General features: G+C 39.2%; 1 non-coding gene across 1 annotated transcript; it reads left to right on the top strand.

The window, feature by feature from the left end:
- The first annotated feature begins 13,009 nt into the window (after positions 1–13,009).
- On the top strand, positions 13,010–13,083 carry TRNAN-GUU (transfer RNA asparagine (anticodon GUU)). The gene has a single exon. It is a non-coding gene; the product is annotated as a tRNA-Asn (tRNA).
- The last annotated feature ends 9,489 nt before the right edge of the window (positions 13,084–22,572 follow it).

The raw sequence follows: 22,572 nt of genomic DNA, 5'->3' as shown, positions 1-22,572 counted from the left end.
TTTTGTGTTGAAGCTTTGTAGATGAAGCTTTTGTGGGTCAAGCTTTTGTGGGTCAAGCTTTTGTGGGTCAAGCTTTTGTGGGTGAAGCTTTTGTAGGTGAAGCTTTTGTGGGTCAAGCTTTTGTAGGTGAAGCTTTTATGGATCAAGCTTTTGTAGGTGAAGCTTTTGTGGGGTACCATGAATTGATTTTGCTTCACACTATCTTGATCAAGATAGTGTGAAGCTTTTGAGAATTTGTAGTTGCCCTCCATTGATGAAGCTTTGTTAAATTTCCCTTCTTTTTTATTTTTTGGGAAACTAGAAATTTGAAAATGTGGGAAAGACAACATATACAAATTTTTCTTCCACATTGTTGAGCAAGAGATTGTGATGCAAGCCACACCTTATAGTAGTCGAAGGTTTGGATGAACCATATAAATTGAATTTGCTTCGAAGGTCTGAGAATTGTAGTTGCCCTGCATTGATAAAGCTTTTGTTGGCACCATAAATTTGTTTTGCTTCACACTGTCTTGATCAAGAGTGTGTGAAGCTTTTGAGAATTATGGTTGAACTCCTTTGGTGAAGCTTTTGTTGGCACCATAAATTCGTTTTGCTTCACACTGTCTTGATCAAGAGTGTGTGAAGCTTTTGAGAATTGTGGTTGCCCTCTATTGATGAAGCTCTTGTTGGCACTATAAATTGGTTTTGCTTCACACTGTCTTGATCAAGAGTGTGTGAAGCTTTTTACGAGTTGTAGTGTTTGCATTGTTACAGAGGGGAAATGTTTGAAGCAGATGCAAAAGGGTTGAATAGCTTGATCTTCATATGCCATGCACTGAAGTTGTTGTTGGCTTGCAATAAGACTTTGTTGGCATAAGTGCACCCTTAATTGAGTTGTCAAGCTTGAGGGTTTTTGATTATTTGTGAATACTAGGAGTTCACATGTACAAGTTGTACCACTCGTCTTCTGGTAGGTGGAATGAATGATGAGTTGCTTTCATCACTTGGTTGGTGGTATGAAAGTGAGTTCCTTCTTCCCCTAGTTGGTGGCATGAATGGCAAGTTGCCAAGTGATATTAGAGTACGGGTTGTATATTTCATCACCTGGTTGGTGGCATGAAGGAGAGTACAGGTTATACATTTCATCACCTGGTTGGTGGCATGAAGATGAGTTCCTTCTTCACCTGGTTGGTGGCATGAGTGGCAAGTTGCCAAATGATATTAGAGTACCGGTTGTACATTTCATCACCTGATTGGTGGCATGAAGGAGAGTACGGGTTATACATTTCATCACCTGGTTGGTGGCATGAATGGCAAGTTGCCAAATGATATTAGTGTACGGGTTGTACATTTCATCACCTGGTTGGTGGCATGAAGGAGAGTACGGGTTGTACATTTCATCACCTGGTTGGTGGCATGAAGATGAGTTCCTTCTTCACCTGGTTGGTGGCATGAGTGGCAAGTTGCCAAATGATATTAAAGTATAGGTTGTACATTTCATCACCTGGTTGGTGGCATGAAGGAGAGTACGGGTTGTACATTTCATCACTTGGTTGGTGGCATGAATGGCAAGTTGCCAAATGATATTAGAGTACGAGTTGTACATTTCATCACTTGGTTGATGGCATAAAGGAGAGTACGGGTTGTACATTTCATCACCTGGTTAGTGGCATGAAGATGAGTTCTTTCTTCACCTGGTTGATGGCATGAGTGGCAAGTTGCCAAATGATATTAGAGTACGGGTTGTACATTTCATCACCTGGTTGGTGGCATGAAGGAGAGTACGGGTTGTACATTTCATCACCTGGTTGGTGAGAATAAGGGCAAGGTGTCTAGGCACATTGTAGCAAGTGTCGAATGACATAAAATATGTTGAACCCTTTCAAAGCACAGTTCGCTTATGTATGAATGTGTTGGAATGTATGATTGAACAAATATACTGTGAAGCTGTTCTTTTATTTGTATAGTCTTGTTGACATATACTTAGACTTTGTTTCATGTTGGAAGCATTCATGTTGAAGCTTTGAACCCGAGTGTTTCATTGCTACGAATGTAAGAGGATTAGGATTGAGTTGTCTAAATCACCTCTTTATTGAATTCATGCCAAATAGTCTTCGTTACATAGGATGCCGAACGGCTGAAGCTTAACACTTGTACAATGTGAGTTTACTTGTAATAGTACTTCAAGTGATCAACGTTCCATTGATGGCCAATGGTCTTGCCATCGAAGCTTATAAGTTTGTAGGAGCCAGGGCGACTGATGCCAACAACTTCAAACGGTCCATTCCAGTTTGGACTAAGTGTTCCTTCACTCGGGACTCTATCTCAGAGTAATCTTTTCTTCAATACCCAGTCCCCCACTTTGAAAGAACGAGGTTTGACCCTTGAGTCATAGTAGTTGGAGATGCGCTGCTTGTAGGCGACATTCCTCAAGTGAGCCTGGTTTCTGTGTTCTTCGACTAGATCTAAGTTGAAGGTAAGTTGTTTGTCATATTCTCTTTGCACGTAGTTCTGGACTCGGAACGTTGTTTGCTCAAGCTTAACAGGGACAACTGTCTCTATACCAAAGGTAAGTGAGAAAAATGGGGTTTCTCCTGTTGATGTCCGATACGAAGTGCGGTATGACCAAAGAACTTGGGGTAAAAATTCTGGCCAACAACCTGTAGCCTTGTCCAAGCTGGTTTTCAAAGTTTGCTTGATTATTTTGCTGATGGCTTCAACTTGTCCATTAGACTGGGGATGAGCTTGGGAGGCAAAACATAAGTTGATGTTGAACTTAAAGCATAACATCTTGAACTTATTATTGTCGAACTGTCGCCCGTTGTCAATGACTATAGCATTGGGAATGCCGAATCTGCAAAGGATGTTCTTCCATACGAAGTCTTCTATTTTTACCTCAGTAATGGTTGCCAAGGGTTCTACTTCGGCCTACTTTGTGAAGTAGTCAACTGCAACGATTGCATAGCGAACCTTGCACTTCCTTGCAGGTATTGGGTCGATCAAATCAAGTCCCTATTGGGCGAAGGGCCAAGTGCTGATCATAGGAGTGAGCGACTCGGGAGGGGAGTGAGGAATAGTTACGTAGCGTTGACACTTATCACATGAGCGGGATATTCTGATGGCATCTTAGTGGAGTGTTGGCCAGTAATATCCTTGGCGAAAAGCCTTGTGTGCTAGGGATCGAGATCCAGCATGATCTCCGCAGACTCTTTCATGTATTTCCTGAATGACAGTTTCCGCCTTTGCGGGCATAAGGCATCTTAGGTATGGTAGGTTAAAACCCCGCTTGTAGAGTTGGTCATTAATGATCATGTAACGGGTAGCCTTGTATCGAATCTGCTTAGCTTGGACTTTGTCATTTGGAAAGGTGCCATGAGCAAGGAATCTATAAATCGGGGTAATCCAACTATCTCATTGTTGTAAGTTGCACACTTCCGCAGCCATGGTGCTTGGTACTGCCAACAATTTGACCTAAATTTTTCTCCCAATCTTGTCTTCCACCGCTGAGACGAGGCGAGCCAAAGCATCTGCATGACTGTTTACCACTTGAGGAATTTGGGTGATTTGGTAGTGGAAGTGCTTGAGCAACAATTGTGTTTATGCCAGATATGCTACCATTGAGCTATCCTTAGCGTCAAAGTTGTTGGTGACCTGGTTAACCATAAATTGGGAGTCACTGAAGATATCAATTCGTTTAACCCCATGGTGTTTGGCCAAACGTAAACCTGCTAGGAGGGTTTCATATTCTGCCTCATTGTTCGACGCCTTGAATTTGAAACGAAGAGCATACTCCATCGCCACTTTGTCAGGGGTCGTAAGGACTAGTCATGCTCTACAACCCTGTTGGTTGGATGAACCATCAACATATAGACTCTATGTTGGGGCTGTTGGTTCTATTTTCTAAGCTTCCGAGGGTAATAAAACCACTTCTTTAGGCGTAGAAACAATGTCAACAAGATATGTGAAGTCGACGATGAAGTTTGCCACTGCTTGGCCTTCTCAGCTAGCTTTAGTTGGTAGAAGATGTTAAACTCACCCAATGCTATCGCCCATTTAATCATTTGCTTGGAAGTGTCAGGACTTTGGAGTATCTGTCGAAGAGGATGATTGGTAAGCACGATGATAGAGTGTGTTTGGAAGTAAGGGCGAAGTTTTCGAGCAGACATGTCCAATGCTAGAGCCAATTTCTCAATGTTGGAGTATCGTGTCTTCGCATCTTGTAAGGCCTTACTAGCGTAGTAAACAGGTCGTTCGACATTACCATCTTTTCGAATGAGAACGGAACTTATTGCTGAAGCCGATATCGACAAATAGATAATGAGAGTGTCACCAACCTCAGGTTTGGAGAGCAAAGGGCCTTTACTCATGTAGTCTTTAAGGTTCTTGAATGCCTCAACACATTCATCAGTCCATGTAATGAACTTCTTACTTCTCTTAAGTGCTTTGAAGAAATGAGCACATCTGTCGGTGGCCTTATAAATGAACCTAGTTAAGGCTACCACCTTGCCAGTAAGGCTCTAAATATTTTTTGAAGTCACCGGTTCCTTCATGTCGAGGATTGCTTTTATCTTCTCGGGATTAGCCTCAATGCCTCGTTGGCTTATCATGAAGCCGCCAGAGCCTACGCTGAAGGCACATTTGTTGGGGTTCAACCTCATTCGATACCTCTTCAGAATGGTGAAAGTTTCAGATAGGTTGGTGATGTGTTGGTCAACATGTTTGCTCTTGACTAGCATATCATCAACGTCAACTTCTATGCTCTTCCCAATCTGTTCGGCGAACATTGAATTGACCAGTCTCTGATAAGTCACTCCTGCATTCTTTAGGTCGAAGGGCATGACTTTATAGCAATATAATCCCCTATCAGTAGTGAAGGCTGTGTGTTCTTGGTCCGAAGGGTTCATGAAGATTTGGTTGTATCCTGAGTAAGCATCCATGAAGCTTAGGAGTTCACACCCTGTTGTAGAGTCTATAAGTCTGTCTATGAGAGGAAGAGGAAAGCTATCCTTCGGGCATTCTTTGTTTAGGTCTGTGTAATCGACACACATTCTCCACAAAACCTTTTGAAGCAGACTTTCCTTGGTCGGATTCTTCTTAACAAGGACAACATTTACTACCCACGTTGGATAATTGACTTCGCGGACGAAGCCTATGCCTTTGAGTTTTTCAACTTCTGCCTTCATTGCCTTCATTGTCTCATTGGCTTGGTCTTGGGGTCAATACTTAAGTAATGACAGATTATATCGGGAGAGATGCCTGGCATGTCCTCGTATGACCAGGCGAAGACGTTAGTGTTCTCTTGCAAAAAAGAGATCAATACCAACCGAATGGGTGGTGACAAGGTGGTACCAATCTTCACCATGCGATCCGGATAATCTTTTGAGATAAAGACCTTCTCCAACTCTTCAGCGGGTTGTGCTTGCTAGGTGAAAGAGTCATCTCGAGGATCGTCGGGTTGACTGTTGCCACTGTGAAGATCCAAGTTGGCTTCGTCTGGGCTAGTCTTTATGACTTGGTCATGTATAGAAAGGGTTTCCTTGGGCACAGGCAGGTGATGTTGCTTAACTGAGGTATTGTAACATGATCGTGCACTAAGTTGATCTCCTCTGATGTAACCATTGCCATAGGGGGTTGGAACTTTCATCAACAACATATGTGTAAATACCATGGCCTTGAGATCATCGATGCTTGTGCGTCCGAAGATGACATTGTATGCCGGTGGGCAATCAACCACCAGGAAGTTAGTGATAATGGTAGCTGTGTAAGGGCCCGTACCAATGGTGAAAGGTAAGTGTATGCTCCCCAAAGGTTGCACGATATCACCGGAGAAGCTTATCAAAGGGGAAATCAAGCGGTCGAGCAAGCGTTCAACTACATTAAGTGCCCTGAAAGCTTCAATAAACATGATATTAACTGAAGCCCCCATGTTTACCAGGATTCGTCGTACTTCAAAGTTGGCTATGTGAGCTTCCACGATCAGTAGGTCGTTGTGAGGGTAGATGATACCTTTTTCTTCCTCAGGGTAGAAACATATTGGATCCCAGTTAGGCTTTTGATACTTACCTCCCCTGATATATTCCACATGAAACACTTGGTGGTCAGACCTTAAAGCTCGTTCACTATTTTTCATGGCCCTGTTGGAAGATTTAGATATGGGTGTGCCACCACTTATGGAATATATCACATTTACCTGGCGTTGGTTACAGTTACCTCTTGGAGGATGAATGAGGAATTGATCAATTTTCCCTTCACGTGCCAAAGCTTCAATATGAGTACGAAAGGTGATACACTTCTCGCCGTCATGGTCGTTATGCTCGTGGTAGCAGCAAAACGTGCCCGTGTTCTTCGTGGGCTTGTAATTCAGGTGCCTCGGCTTTGGCTTCGGTATCAAGTGTGCTATGCTAGGGTAAATGGCCACGCATGTGGTGTTTAAAGGTGTGTATGCCTCATACCTCCTAACACGTGCTTGACCCACTGTGTTGACTGCCTGGGGTTGGAGATTATCATGGCGATACCCTTGGTTATCGCAGTAGTGTCCTTTACTTCTTTTACTAAAATAGTGAGGATGGAAATCTTTCCTTTTGCCCTAAGATTGATATGTCTGTTAACTAGGCAAAGTATTAAGTAAGGCAGGGGGAGGCACCGTTGCCGTTTGGAAGGTCGAGGTTTTCTCATTTGGTTGGATCTGGCTTCCACTCCCTACTTGCTGATAAGGGGTGGTTGTGAGGGGTTTACCTTGATATGTTCTTGCCTTGGCGAGGCATGGTTGTAAGCTTGTGCCATCACCTTAGAGTAAGTCTTCCAAGTGTTGGCATTGATCATGTACTTGAAGAAACAATAACGTAGGCCTGCCGCGAAGGCCTTAAGGGCGGTCTTGTCATCTGCCTCATGCAGCGAGAATACTCATGGTTGAAACGACCAGCATCCTCTCGTAGTGACTCGACCGGCTTCTGGCGAATAGTGTACAAATCATCTGCAAAATGCAAGCAATCGGTCTGGAAGATGTGTTGAGAGACAAACAGTTTCCTCAGTTCCTCAAATGAGTCTACTGTCTTATGTGGAAGATGGCAATACCAGTTTAGAGCTCCGCCAAAGAGGGTGAAGGGGAAGAGGAGACATCGCTCTTCGTCGGTGTGCATCCGATATACCATGGTGGACTCAAAAAGGTTAAGGTGTTCAATTGGGTCCTCCGTTCCAATATAGAGTTGTAAACCAAGCTTTTGTTTTGTCTTTGCTTGAAGGGAGGTGTCGAGGATCCTCCTTGTGAGAAAGCCAAGCCTGGGTTGGTTCCAGTCAAGTATCTCGGCCTGACGTTCGGCCTTTAACTTGTTTACTTCCTCAAGGAGCTGTAGGACAAGGGGGTCTTGAGTGGAGTCATGTACCACTGGGATTTTCTTTTGTAAGTCTCCATCGCCTCTTGGAAGTAGGAAAGTTTGAGCAAGGGCGTGTGATTTTTCCTTGGACTCGCCGTACTGACTTCTAGGGCGAGTCTGTCAGAATACCTCAGAGTCCCCTATACCTTCATGTTCCTCTAAGACATGTCATTCCTTCCCTAGATTGGCAGCTGACCTGGGTCGTAGGAGGGGACCGAATCTTTCAGAAACCCTTGGGTCATTGATCTTCGAGCATATGTGGAGGGGATTATCTCGATGTTGCTTTAGGAAGTCTTGGCAGTCACGATAAACGGCATTCGATCCTTCCAACCCTTCTGCAAGAAGGTGTCTTCCTCCACTTCTCCTACTTCGGGTCGAAGCAGCTGGGTTGAGAGAAGTCTCATGTTGATCAATGTTTTAATGATTAGCTCGCTCCTTATCAGGGATACCCATGTCGAAAGAAGGTGACCCTCCATGTTGGGGGGCACCCATATGATGGTTGATATCCATAGGGGCAACAAGATCGCGTGTTTGAGTACACATAGTTTCGTGGAACGTCTCAAAGAGCTTCTCATACTGCTCCTGGAGGACCTTATTCTTCATTGCTATCTTGTTGTTTTGAGCATCTAGCTCATCGACTTTAGCTTGAAGAGCAACCCTATTTCCTTCCTTTTTTCGTTGCTTCGCACTAGGTGCAAGAGGGGTGTCATTCTGTGTGTTATGGTTTCCTTCGCTCCCCATGTTGGAGAGGGATACCTGGTAAAAAAAGAGTGTACGAATGGTGGAAACCAGCTTGATAAAGCTGAAGAGAGTGGGAATAAGTGTTGTTCCCACATACGGCGCCAAATGTTGATGCACAAAATCGGTGAGGACTTTGGTACAACAGAAAGTGTTAAGTTTGTGACCTTCGTTAGATTGCTCCGGTCACTAGTATGGATAAGTATGTAAATTGATAGAGATAGGGAAGCATACACAAGATGTACGTGGTTCACCTAGATTAGCTACGTCCACGGAGTAGAGGAGTTCTCATTAATTGTGAAGGGTTTACACAAGTACATAGGTTCAAGCTCTCCTTTAATGAGTACAAGTGAATGATTTAGTACAAATGACATTAGGAAATATTGTAAGAGAATGATCTCTATTTATAGAAGAGAGTTTCTAGTTTTATTCTGACATTAACACGTGTCGTGTTGTGATTGGCTTCTGATGTTGACACGTGTCGCACTATGATTGGCTTCTGATGTCGACACGTGTCACGCTGTGATTGGCCTCCTGGTTAGAGGGAAACTCTTCTGGGTCCTTGACGGTATAACGTTGACCGGTGCTCAGTAGTTTCATGATTGGTCAAGTATGGTACAAACATATATATATATATATATATATATTAAAAAAAACCTAATATATGTAATAATACATATAATAAAAAAGTAATTTACCTACCATGTACAAAAATATTATTTGATTCAAAATGTGTGTGTGTGTGTGTGTGTGTGTGTGTGTGTGTGTGTGTGTATCTGTGTGTGTGTGTATTTATATCATTAGACCATATTAATTTACCAACCTACTATTTGAAATGTTCATTTCCAATGATGCAAAATAGTGTATACAAACAACAAAATATTGCATAAACTTAGGAATTGGATCATGCTTTTGATTTTATTGTTTTACCTACAAACAATCATATACATATTACTTTATATATTCTTACCAAAAAGTACGTCCCTAATAGGCTAATATATGTAATAATACATGAAAAATAATTTACCTACCATGTGTACAAAAATGTTATTTGATTCAAAATATATAATCTAGGTTTTCTCAAAAAAAAAAAAAATATATATATATATATATATATATATAAATATATATAATGTGACATCCCACATCACCTAGGGAGTTATCCTTAAATGTATATTCTCATCCCTACCTAGCACGAGGCCTTTTGGGAGCTCACTAGCTTCGGGTTCCGTAAGAATTATGAAGTTAAGCGAGAAGGAGGCCAGAGCACTCCCAGGATGGGTGACCCACTGGGAAGTTGCTCGTGAGTTCCTAAAAACAAAACCGTGAGGGAATAGTAAGCCCAAAGCGGACAATATTGTGCTACGGTGGTGGAATCGGCCTGGGATGTGGTAGACCCGGGCCGAGATGTGACAAATGGTATCAGAGCCAATCCCTGGCTGGAAGTGTGCCGACGAGGACTTCGGGCCCCTAAGAGGGGTGGATTGTGACATCCCACATCGCCTAGGGGAGTGATCCTTAAATGTATATTCTCATCCCTACTTAGCACGAGGTTTTTTGGGAGCTCACTGGCTTTGGGTTCCGTATGAATTCTGAAGTTAAGCGAGAAGAAGGCCAGAGCACTCCCAGGATGGGTGACCCACTGGGAAGTTGCTCGTGAATTCCTAAAAATAAAACCGTGAGGGAATGATAAGTCCAAAGCGAACAATATCGTGCTACGGTGATGGAATCGGCCTGGGATGTGGTGGACCCGAGCCAGGATGTGACATATAATATCTAGGTATAGTATATATATTTTTTATATAATTGGAACAAATTAATTTACCTACCTACCTACAAATTAATTTTCAATAAATTACCTACAAAAAATTATACCTGGTGTGTAGTATAATATTATTTTTTTCACTAATACATGGAGAATAATTTACCCATAACAAGAAGAAATGTAATTTGATATATTATATTGAAAAATATTATGTCATACCTATATTTATACAACAATAAAATGTGCCTAATATATGTAACAATACATGAAAAATAATTTACCTACAAGTTAGAGAAGTGTTATTTGATTCAAAATATATAATATGAATTTAGTATAAATTTTTTTTAATAATTGGAACAAATTAATTTACTTCCCAATTAATGCAAAACATATATATCACAAAAAGGTAAATTTTTGGTATGATATGGATACAATTAATGCAATACAACAATTTATATATTTTATTTCATTTTTCCTACAACTTTAAAATTGGAATAAATTTAGGGATTTGGGAAAGTGGCATGAGTGTAAATAAATTGTATTAATAGGTCAATAGTGTTCCAATGTGGCTGCATATTTTAAATTTGGGTTTTTATTGAATGTTTATATGTAGATGAGCTTTTATCTAGGAATCATGAGTTGTAAGGGCCAAAATCTAAAACACCCTTTAAAAAATTGGAAAGGAAAGTGTATTACACCTTAAATGCTCAATCACAAGAAAATTTTATTTTCAGTTAATCAATTACCAGAAATTGAGGATTATTAACAACAACAAAATTCACTTGAATTCACTTGAGTATATACCTTGCCGAAAGAAACAATCCTTATTTATTGGATATACGTAGAGATGGGCAAATGCCTATTGGTTATGGGTAACCGCAGTTACCCGTCCATTTAAATTAAACGGTTACGGTTATGGGTATAACCGTTTACCCGCGAAATTTAAATGGGCGGTTATGGGTATTAACCGCGGTTATAAACGGGTAACCGTTTACCCATTTATTTTATATATGTAAAACTAACACAAACCATGTTCTTGATCCAATAATATTTAGCACTCAATAAATTAGCAAGGAATTCATCGGTCCTTCTCTCAATAACACTGCTACAGGAATGATAATTCTCATCATCAAGGAATTTGCCAAATTAATTTAAATTCTTTGCGAGTAACCGTGAAATTGACAGAAATGCTTTGACAGAAATGTCTTCTAAACAATTTTTGTAACCCAATAATACTTAGCAAATATTATATTTACCTTCATTGGTAACAGTTAAAAATATCATCCGTATATTATGTCAATTATTGGAATGATATAAGAACTTAAAAAATTAAAATACGAAAATGTATGATGAATGTACCTATAACGGTGTTTAATTGTCAAAAAAAAAGAAAATTATGACAATTTTTTTTTATTTTCAAGTTGTTAAAAAACATGTAGATGGGTGAAAAAGGGGTAATGGTAAAAAAAAAGATAAACGGGTTAAAAAGGGTAAATAGGTAAACTGGTATTAAATGGTTACGGTTAAATGGGTATGCGGTTATGGGTATGGTTAACCGTTTATAAACGGTTATGGGTATGAATATAACCGTTTAGACAATTACCCAACGGGTAAACGGTTATGTAGGTATGAGCATAAATGGTTATGGGTAAATAATCACGATTACCTGCCCGCCATAACCGTTGCCCGTCCGTAGATATATGGGAAAACGAATAACTTCGACATATCTTATATATATTGCCATAAAACTTGACACATATTGTTTCTTTTTATAAAAAAAATTTACCTGAAACAATTAGCGATTACCCATTGATAAGAAAAATGTTTACAACATTACAAGAAAAAAGTCAACCAATTACATTTTTTCAAGTAGTTAAATGTTAAGGAAATTCTTTTAAAATGAGACTCTTTATAAATTCTCTGTTATCTCATATATTTTTTTTGTATAATATATTATAATATTAGCTTGAAAATTGTGTCAAACCATAAGGTACACAAAATGAAACACAAACAAACAAATAGATTATTTGGTAGACAAAATGAAAACTCAATGAACGAGATTTAAAACGATAACAAATATAATGAGTATATGACTTTTCCAAGATAAAAAAGGTAACAAATTGGTTGCTCGATAAAAGCATGTGATTTCGGTGCAACCACACATCAATCCAGCCAAACACACCCAACACCCTGCCAATACCTTGTGGGGACTTGGTAATTGTCGTGTTTCTCTAATCTGTGAGGGTGAGGGAAGAGATAAACTCATAAAAGCTGAGCTAGCGAAGGACAATGTCATATGTATATTCAAACCCTACAGTCTCTCGGATTCAGTGTCCCAGCTTTTATCTTCTACACCTCCCCTCGTGATTTTTTTTTTTCACATTTACTCGCCTCACATTTGGTCTCACCCCCTCTCACAAAGAATCCACGCAAAAATTAACCCCTCCCTCCTTCGACGACCTTTTTATTCTTAAAACATGAGCTTTGGTTTTGAGGTTACGAGGATCTGAGTTGTGCTGATGTTTTAATTGATGTATGTGATTTTCACAATTATTAGGTCTTTTATATCAATCTTAGTTATTCATTTTCTGTACTATCAATTTTATGTACGGTTAAAATAAGGTTGTAAAACTTAGGCAATGTGAATTGTAATGCAGTCCCAAGTACTTATTAAATAGCTATTCAGAAATAAGATTTCGTTGGTTGTGTAAACGATGAAACATGCATAATGTAAACTTGGACTATGTTCTCTCACTAGATTACTAGTTTGAGTGGGAATTATATATCATGGTTTTGATCACCACCTTTCTTATGTAACATACAGAAAACTACAATTACTTAGGTTTGAGTTCTTATCAACCATATATATATATATATGAATACTCCAAAATTAAGACATCTACATTGAAAGAAAAGTATTACTAAAAGTACTCTAAATGGTCAAAGATCAAATATTATGTGCCAATAAATTAAATATTCTGTACCAAGATCTAAAATGCACATGCTTGTTAAGAACGACCCAGACAAGTATGGATAATGCATGCAGTGTTGCCCATGCACAGGTTGAATGTAATAGCAATTGTTTCATTAGCAGAGAATTTGTAAAGTTAACTGTACAGTGATATAACAAAGAGATGGATGTTGATGCTAACAAGCTGGAATAGCTCAGCTGGTTAGAGCGTGTGGCTGTTAACCACAAGGTCGGAGGTTCGAACCCTCCTTCTAGCGGTTTTTTGTTGTTTCTTAACCTCTTATTCTCTTGTTTTGGACCAAGTGTCAAGCCCAAGCCCGCATCACGTTCACCAGAAATTCTCTCCTGTGGAGATTTAGTTAAAAATAAATAAATAAAATTGACTTGGTTATCATCATTGAAAGTTGTAAGAATATGTAGTGTTGACGTAGGCTTGGCAAATGGGTCGTGTCTATAGTGTTCATGTCGTTTTCGTGTAACACCTGTTATCTTAACGAGTCGTGTTGTGTCACACTCGTTATCTTAACGGGTCATTAACAGGTCAGGTCACTTAGGTAAAGTGACCCGACCCATTATGACCCGTTAAGAAATTTTTTTTTTCTTCTTAAATTTGCACATACCACACATTGCCACATAAATATTACTTCAAAATATTAAAACACATTTGTCGTTTAAATACTAGATCTACACTCGAAAATACGAGCTTAATAAACAAACATGCATACACTACTAGTCTATTACAAAATATTAAATGTGCAAGAATATGCAAAATGAAAGAGTTTTTGCTTTCAAGGTTGTGAAGCCTTTCTCAAAAGTTTAATTAAACCTTGCCAATGGAACTCAAAGCTTGCATGTTATTCCTTTTACAAAATCCTCAATTTTCATCAATCATCATGACATAGATTTTGTGGTCTCCATTAGTATAAATATTTTAAATTGAAGATCGAATTCATTCATTGTATTCATATAGGGTCAAGGAGTGTAACTGTAAAAAATCATCAAAATCGGAGTTAAAATAACCGTTAAATCGTGATTTTTAGTTCATAACCGTCAAAAAGGTTTGACCCGTTACTTGATCTCTGAATATTTGTTTTTTGCGATTTTTGGCGTATGCGATCTCGAAGTATATACAAACATGTTTGACGGTTGGATCGTTGAAAATAGTTTCGTAGAATGTGTATCCCATCAAAACAATAGATTCACTAACACTTTAGAGTTTATTCATACTTTCATTAAATATAATATAAGATTTTGTGGTATCCACTAGTGTCAATAATTTAAATTGAAGATCGAATTCATTCATTGTATTCATATAGGGTCAAGGAGTGTAGCTGTAAAAAAATCATTAAAATCGGAGTTAAAATAACCGTTAAATTGTGGTTTTTCGTTGATAACCATCGAAAAGTTTTGTCCCGTTACTTGATCTTTGAATGTTTGTTTTCTGCAATTTTTGGTGTATACGATCTCAAAGTATATACAAACATGTTTAACGGTTGGATCGTTGAAACTAGTTTCGTAGAATGCGAATCCCATCAAAACAATAGATTCACTAACACTTAAGAGTTTATTCATACTTTCATTAAGTATAACATAAGATTTTGTGGTATCCACTAGTGTAAATATTTTAAATTGAATATCGAGTTCATTCATTGTATTCGTATAGGGTCAAGAAGTGTAGCTGTTAAAAATCATCAAAATCAGAGTTAAAATAACCGTTAAGTCATGATTTTTCGTTGATAATCGTCAAAATGTTTTGTCTTGTTACTTGATCTCTGAATGTTTATTTTTTGCGATTTTTAGCATATGAGATCTTAAGCATACACAAACAAGTGTGACGGTTGGATCCTTGAACTTAGTTTCGTAGAATGCGTATCCCATCAAAACAATAGATTCACTAATACTTAGAGTTTATTTATACTTTCATTAAATATAATATAAGATTTTGTGGTATCCACTAGTATCAATATTTTAAATTGAAGATCGAATTCATTCATTGTATTCATATAGGGTCAAGGAGTGTAGTTGTAAAAAATCATGAAAATCGGAGTTAAAATAACCGTTCAATTGTGATTTTTCGCTTATAACCGTCGAAAAGTTGTGTCCTGTTACTTGATCTCTGAGTGCTTTGCAATTTTTGGCGTATGTGATCTCAAAGTATATACAAACATGTTTGACGGTTGGATCGTTGAAACTGGTTTCGTAGAATCCGTATCCCATCAAAACAATAGATTAACTAATACTTAAGAGTTTATTCAAACTTTCATTAAGTATAACATAAGATTTTGTGGTATCCACTAGTGTAAATACTTTAAATTGAAGATCGAGTTCATTCATTGTATTCGTATAGGGTCAAGGAGTGTAGTTGTAAAAAATCATCAAAATCGGAGTTAAAATAACCGTTAAATCGTGATTTTGCGTTGATAACCGTCAAAAAGTTGTCCTGTTACTTGATCTCTCAATGTTTATTTTTTGATGATGTGATCTCGAAGCATATACAAACAAGTTTGACGGTTGGATCGTTGAAATTAGTTTCATAGAATTTGTATCCCATCAAGTTCAATGATATATATAAATATATATATATATATATATATATATATATATATATATATATTAAGTAGATTTAAATTTATTTATTTTGTACATGTTGATGCACAAAACCGGAGGTCTTGGAACAACATAAATCCAACCTTGAATATGCATGAAATGTAAATAACACAGGATGTATCGTGGTTCACCCCAAGGTTTGGGCTACGTCCACACTGATTATGTATTTATCTGAGATGTGAGGGGGTGAGGGAGAGAGATTCATAGCTTTGAGGGAAAGAGTGAGGTCTCTGATGGCCTAGGAATTGGCCTCGTCCAATTGTAAGGGTGATGAGTCATTTTATAGAATAAGGGCTCCTCACTTATTACATATTTGCCCATTCCTTTATTACATAATTACATTTAAGTTCCCCGAGTATTTGTACGAGATCTAAATACGGAAGCCCTAAGTATGGTACAAACAGTAGTCTCCTAAGTCTTCAATCAAGAGAGTCTTTTGGCTGGAGACTTGAAATTCAATCCATGTGTGGGCCGAAGTAACTAGATGTTGTCTAGAACTAATACTCGATATGAGGCGGTGCCCAATCTGAAATGATGCTCAACTAGAAGTAGCATATGTTACGAGGCTGCTCTGCTTGTGGCTTATATTGCCTTGGTTAGCTCGGCTTGTGGCGTTTGAAGGTGAGGGAGTCCCTTTTATAGAATAAGGGATCGTTCCTCAATACATAAATATGGGCTAGAGTTGGTGCTCGTGGCGAGGTGGTTGCTCAGTAGGCGGCGATGCTCTCTAATGATGGTGAGGGAGTCCCTTTTATAGAATAAGGGCTCGCTCCTCAATACATGAATAACGGGCTAGAGTTGATGCTCTCTAATGATGGTGAGGGAGTCCATTTTATAGAATAAAGGCTCGCTCCTCAATACATGATGATGGGTTAGAGTCCCCTAAGTATTTTTCATGAGGCCCAGTTGAGGCCCAATATATGATGTATAGTGTAGTCCCCTAAGTCTTTGGTCAATAGAGTCTGTTAGCTGGAGACTTCAAATTGAATCCATGTATGGGTCGAAGTGGCGGTTGTTCGGAGGCGATATTTGTATGCCCTGCACTGAAGCTTTGTAGGTGAAGCTTTGCAAGTGAAGCCTTGAAGTTGGAGTTCTGTAAATGAAGCTTTTTGAAGCTAGAGCTTTTGTAAATGAAGCTTTTGAAGCTAGAGCTCTGTAAATGAAGCTTTTGAAGCTAGAGCTTTTGTAAATGAAGCTTTTTGAAGCTAGAGTTCTATAAATGAAACTTTTAAAGCTAAAGCTTTTATAAATGAAGCTTTTGAAGCTGGAACTCTGTCAATGAAGCTTTTGAAGCTGATTGACATGAGTGATGCTCATGAATGTTTATGTTGATTGACATGAGTGATGCTCATGAATGTTGACATGAGTGATTCTTATGAATGTTTATATATGATTGAATGATGCTCATGAATGTTTATGTATGATTGACATGAGTAATGCTCATGTATAATTTGAAGTACTGGGCGTACTTTTGATCACCTGGTTGGTGGTAATACTGGCAGGTTGCCGAATAATTTTGGAGTACTGGGCGTACTTTTGATCACCTAATTGGTGCTATTTTGGACTTATGGGCCTTCGCCCTCCACATAACATTCCAGCCCATTTATTTTGGGCTTTGCCCTTTTTTATTTATTTTTTTTTTTTCACCTTATGATGGGGTTTATACAGATGTCTTTGAAAGATAAGGAAAATAAATTACATCATTCAAAAATAAAGGTTTCGACAATTGCAGATCGTTGGTGCGTACTGCGCCTACTGCGTACTGGGTTGCTTCTGTTAGTAACGTTCGTTGGCTTGGATGGTTTTTGAGAGACTGGGAGTAACAGCTGCTGTCAGATCTGAATTCGAATGAGTTGGCTTGTTGGCCCATCATAATCATGGTTGTGGACTGCACCACCCCACTATGCACCCCATTAATATTATCTGCTTTTGCTTTTGTTTACTTTCTGCTTTGCTCTTTTCTTTTTCTCTTTTTGCACTTTCTCTTTTTCACCTGCACAGATTTCCCTCTTTTTCTTTTATCGTCCTCGAGCTTCTGCTGGGACTTCTGGTCCTTGGGGATGGAGACGTCAGTGGTGCCCTAGTCGGCGTCATAGAGGACGCTGGTGGGATGGACGTGGAGAAGGATGACGGCGTCTCCGGAGTGGAGGTAGTTATATTAGTAAATCATGTAGTCATCACAGAAAAAGGTCACAGCTTCCAAGTCAAGAGTGAGAGCATTGTTAAGCCCTTCAATGATGGCCTCGAGCTCCGCCGCCTCATTGCTCAGCACAACGCCGTTAACCACCGCCTCCAAATTCTTCCTCGTTTCGAATATCAGATTGTCCATCGGGTCGCAGATCGCGACACCCACCCCAGCCACCACAGATTTGACATCCCTAACCATCTCCTCACTCACCAAACCCTTGCAATACAGCCTCAAATTCTCAGTCTTTTCAACTCTTTGATCTCTTTTTCTGCATCCTCAAGTTTATGGAGAAATGCGGAATCTAACACACACCTCACCTCTTTTCTCTCTCTCTCTTTCTCTCTCTCTTTCTCTCTCTCTTTCTCTCTCTTTCTCTCTCTTTCTCTCTCTCATTCTTCTGTTTCTCTCTTCAACTTCCATCTCAGTATATCGATGGAGTCAAGCCTGTTGTCACTGCACGATCACCACCATTTCTTTCCAAGCTTGAACTTCTGAACCATCTAACAAAACCTGCGAAGATCAAACACTCGGAATCAGAATAAAAAACCCAGGGTGTTCGAAAGGTTTCTGAACCCTTGAAATGTTCCAACCCTAGAGCCCAAAAAATGGATCCCGTAGAAGCCACGAACGGGCTTTCATTCTGGGTCAGGTTCTCCGGTCATAGTGGTCACCTTCGGCTCGAGCCCCTCTCCATCGTCGAGAGCTATGACCCCGTCAAGTCTCTTCCTGATTTCATTCTGCTGCCTGTGAGCCATGCCTTCCATTCATGGATACTCTTCCAGCCTCCAAATTGAGAGAGTCAACATGGCGCAACTTTGCCCATGATCTTTTTCTCTCCTTCAGTTGCTGGTTCATTATGGGCTGCTGAGCTGAGGAGAAATGGGCTGGGAGGACAGTGCTGGAAAGTGTGGGAAAAAGTGAAAAATGAAGCGAAATGATGGAAAATGTGGTAAAGTTTTGGTCTTTGAAACTCCCATTGCTGAGAAAGAGAGAGAGAGAGAGAGAGAGAGAAAGATCTGAGAATTATGAAGCTTGTTCGTAGCTGTTACAGTGACGGGGAGCTGGAGCAGAAGGCATGGGTTTTGCAGTAACTGTGCAAGTGTTTGGTTTTTGGGTTTCTGCAGATTCACAGTGGATGTTGTGGTGAGGTTTCACGGTGGTGAGATGAAAAAAATGAAAGAGAACCGACATGATTTCTTGTGTCGTTTCCCACAGACCGCGCCAAATGTTGATGCACAAAACCGGAGGTCTTGGAACAACGTAAATTCGACTGTGAATCTGCAAGAAATGTAAATAACACAAGATGTATCGTGGTTCACCCCAAGGTTTGGGCTACGTCCACATTGATTTTGTATTTATGAGAGGATTGTGAGATGGGATGTGAGGAGACTTCAAGGCCTAGGAATTGGCCTCTTCCAATTGTGAGGGTGAGGAGTTCTTTTATAGAATAAGGGCTCCTCACTTATTACATATTTGCCCATTCCTTTATTACATAATTACATTTAAGTCCCCCGAGTATTTGTACGAGATCTAAATACGGAGGCCCTAAGTATGGTACAAACAGTACATATAACACTTAAGAAATTAAATGGTATGTATATTTAAGGCGATCCAATGGTCACCAATTTTAATATTTAATATAATATATATATATATATATATATAATTATTATAGTTTGTAAGGGTATACAATTGTTAAATTAATATATATAATTATTATAGTATTTTTTTAGGGTTATAAGATTATAAAATTAATATTTTGCTTATCATGTATCGTGTTACCCACGTGTATACCCGAACCAACCTGTTATCTTAACATGTGCTTATCGGGTTACCCGATAACGAACTTATTCGTTATCGTGTCGACCCGAACACCTATTAATTTCGTATCATATTGTGTTGGGTTATCGGGTCGTGTCAGGAATTGCCAGGCCTATGTTGACATTTAAAATTTGCGGGTCAACTCAAACGAGTGTGAGTTGACGCTCACATATCGTAAGGTTAACTTAAAGGATATAATAAACAACAATAGTAAGATAAACATAGGGATATATAGTGGTTCATCTACAAACAGAATTATGACCAGTGGCCCAAAGCCCTCAATTGGCATGGTGAAGCCGAAGGGTAGTAACTCAATTGGCCCAAAGCCCTCAATTGGCCTAACTAGCCTCTATTTCTTCTTCGCTCTCTCTTTCATTATATAGGCAAAAACCCCGCTTTCCTAAGAAAGGTCAAATGAGTGGTCTCAAATAGAGGTGAAGTGACATCTTTCTATCAACCCAACAAATGTTCTTGGTCAATGTGCCTTTATGTAGTGGTCATCTGTAAAGCACTCAAGAAGGTGATTGCATGCCTAGTCTGGTGGTCTAATTAGAGCACCTTTCTCATGTGGTCTTGGTAAAACATCCTGGTATAGTGGTCTAACTAGAGCACCCTGGTCTGGTGGTCTAATTAGAGTACTCTTCTCTTGTGGTCTCACTAGAGCATCTTTCTCTGGTGGTCTAATTAAAGCACCCTAGTATGGTGTTCTAATTAAATCACCCTTGTCTTGTGGTCTCAGTAAAGCATCATGGTCCGCCTAGCACTGCATACCTAGCACTCCGCCTAGCACCGGATGCCTAGCATTTCGTCTATCACTGCATACCTAACACTTTGCCTGGATGCTTAGCACATCAGAGATAGTCTATCATGTGCCAAAGAGTTGTCTCCTCTTAACTCATGAGGTCTTGATCTTCCCTTTTTCCTTTAGGCCTTGGAGTTACCCTTTCTCCCTGGGCCTTAATTGGGCCTTTTATTAGGCCTACATCGTTTCTAGAGGTTGTAAAGGACTATGAGTTAACACATAGAAAAATATTAGTAGCGGAGCATGTCAATTTTCAAGAGCTGAAATTGAATTTTAAAGCAAGTGCTTATTCGAGAAATATTTTATTGCATCTTAAATTTTTATATGTAAAAGTATTGCATTTTAGGATTATTGACAATTAGTATTATGTGAATACAAGTTTTATAAGACGAAACCTCAATTTTTTGAAAAATGCTAGGAAGATCACTATTTTGTACCAGTATACGACCCTTCTTTTTCTGTTGAATCCTCAAAGTGGCGACTAACTCCACCACCAGGGTTTGTAGCCCTTCATCTTCATCCTAGGAGTAAAACTTAACCAACCCCAACCTTATGGATCACTATGGGCGACAATTGGACACCATGAAGTTTACGACACTCGTCCACTTTCCACATAAGATAGTCATCAATATAGTATAAATGTGTGGTCTATTTTGATTACTCAATAAATTATAACGTTTTGTAAACATTTCTAGTTTAAGTGTGATTGTGTAAATCCTAAATTAGATTTGATTCTAGTTATCCTTTCCTATTACAACTTGTATTACTTGGGGAAAAAGGAATATCTTCTCTCCTTTTACTGCTATAAATAAAGGCACAATGTAGGAGGGATAACAACACATATTCCCCTACAATTCCACAAACACATCTCTCTTTTCTCTCTTCTCCTTGCCGCTAGCCACCCTAAATATTGTCAAATAAAATATACCACAACACATTATCAGTACGCTCATACCGCTGCGCTTAGGAATCTGATGTTGAAGAATTTTTCTGCATCAAACTAGTTCATCCATATCATCACGCAATCAGGTTCTTTCAAAACAACGACTTTTAACTCGATATTTTTGCAGCCCTGATAGCATGAACATTCACCATGATGCATGACCCAACTTTACGTTTTATGAATTTTAGATCCTACATAAATTATGTATGCCTCATAATCATAATTGTTGCAATTATGTGAATTTGATATTTACTATGAATTGAATCAAATATATTTTTGCATATGTATACTATTGAATTGCATCAAATGGAATATGTCTTTTAATTGAATTCTATATGCATATAATTGAATTGAAAAAAATAAACGAAAAATTAAAACGGGAAACCTAGGGTTCTTTCGAACCCGTGACCACCATCTTGCAAATGGGGTCTCCACGCCAATCCGAGAGCCTGCAGCTCTCCTTTTCCCCAGAAAACCCACGAAGCCAGAAGCTCCAAGTCTCAAAAACCCGACACCTTTCATGGTGTCCCTGACCATGGCATGGCCTGCAGCCACTACCTTGAACCTTTAGTTCATATTGCCGACGACTTGAAGTCGTCAATGTCGAAAATTGCACCGAAATTCACTTGAATCTTGTCGAAATTTGTCGAAAATCTGATTTAAATTTTCTAGGGTTTGGTTAGTATAACGTTGAGATTATTTCATCTCCATTCACCACCGTGGTCGTTAATGACCATCATGACTCAACCCAAGTCATCACGAACCCTAAAACGTGGCATTCTTCTCCGGTGAAACGCACCCAGCACACATTGGGGTGCCCTTTTGGACCTAACCCGATCCCTATTGGGCTCCTTCTCTTGGCCTATTTTTCCTTTGGGCTCCCTGCAGTGACCCAAAAACCCTTTTTAGGCCCTCCCTGTCTTGGCCCAAATTGTTTCCTCGGCCTGATGAAAAGAAAAAAAAAACAAAATAAATTTTGTTTTGGGCTCACTGCAACAGCCTTTATGTTTTCTCTCTCTGGGCTTGCCTGCAACAACCCAACCACCCCCCCTCCCGGCTGTCCCATCCTCCCCGTAGGCCTGCAGCCTACACCTGAGTCCAAATACAGCCCATTCTTGGGGCCTGGAGTGCACGACACAATTTTATTAAGCGACCTGTGGCTTAGTTTTTTCTTTTGGCCCCCGAGTTTTATTCGCCTAATTATTTTAAGCCCAATGGGTTTTATAGTTTTTCACCCACACTTTAATTTGGCCCAAAGTCCAAATAATCAAAATTGAATTATAATTATAAACTTAAAATTATTTCTTTGCATATTCTTGTTGCATATTTGTTTGTATATATTTGTGTATGCCTGCAAGAATATATGAACATGAAGTTTACAATTA

Source organism: Malus sylvestris, chromosome 15 (genome assembly GCF_916048215.2).
Source record: "Malus sylvestris chromosome 15, drMalSylv7.2, whole genome shotgun sequence".
Taxonomy (NCBI): Eukaryota; Viridiplantae; Streptophyta; class Magnoliopsida; order Rosales; family Rosaceae; genus Malus; species Malus sylvestris.
Note: the sequence above shows the minus strand (reverse complement) of the source record. Positions and strands in the feature narration are given on the sequence as shown.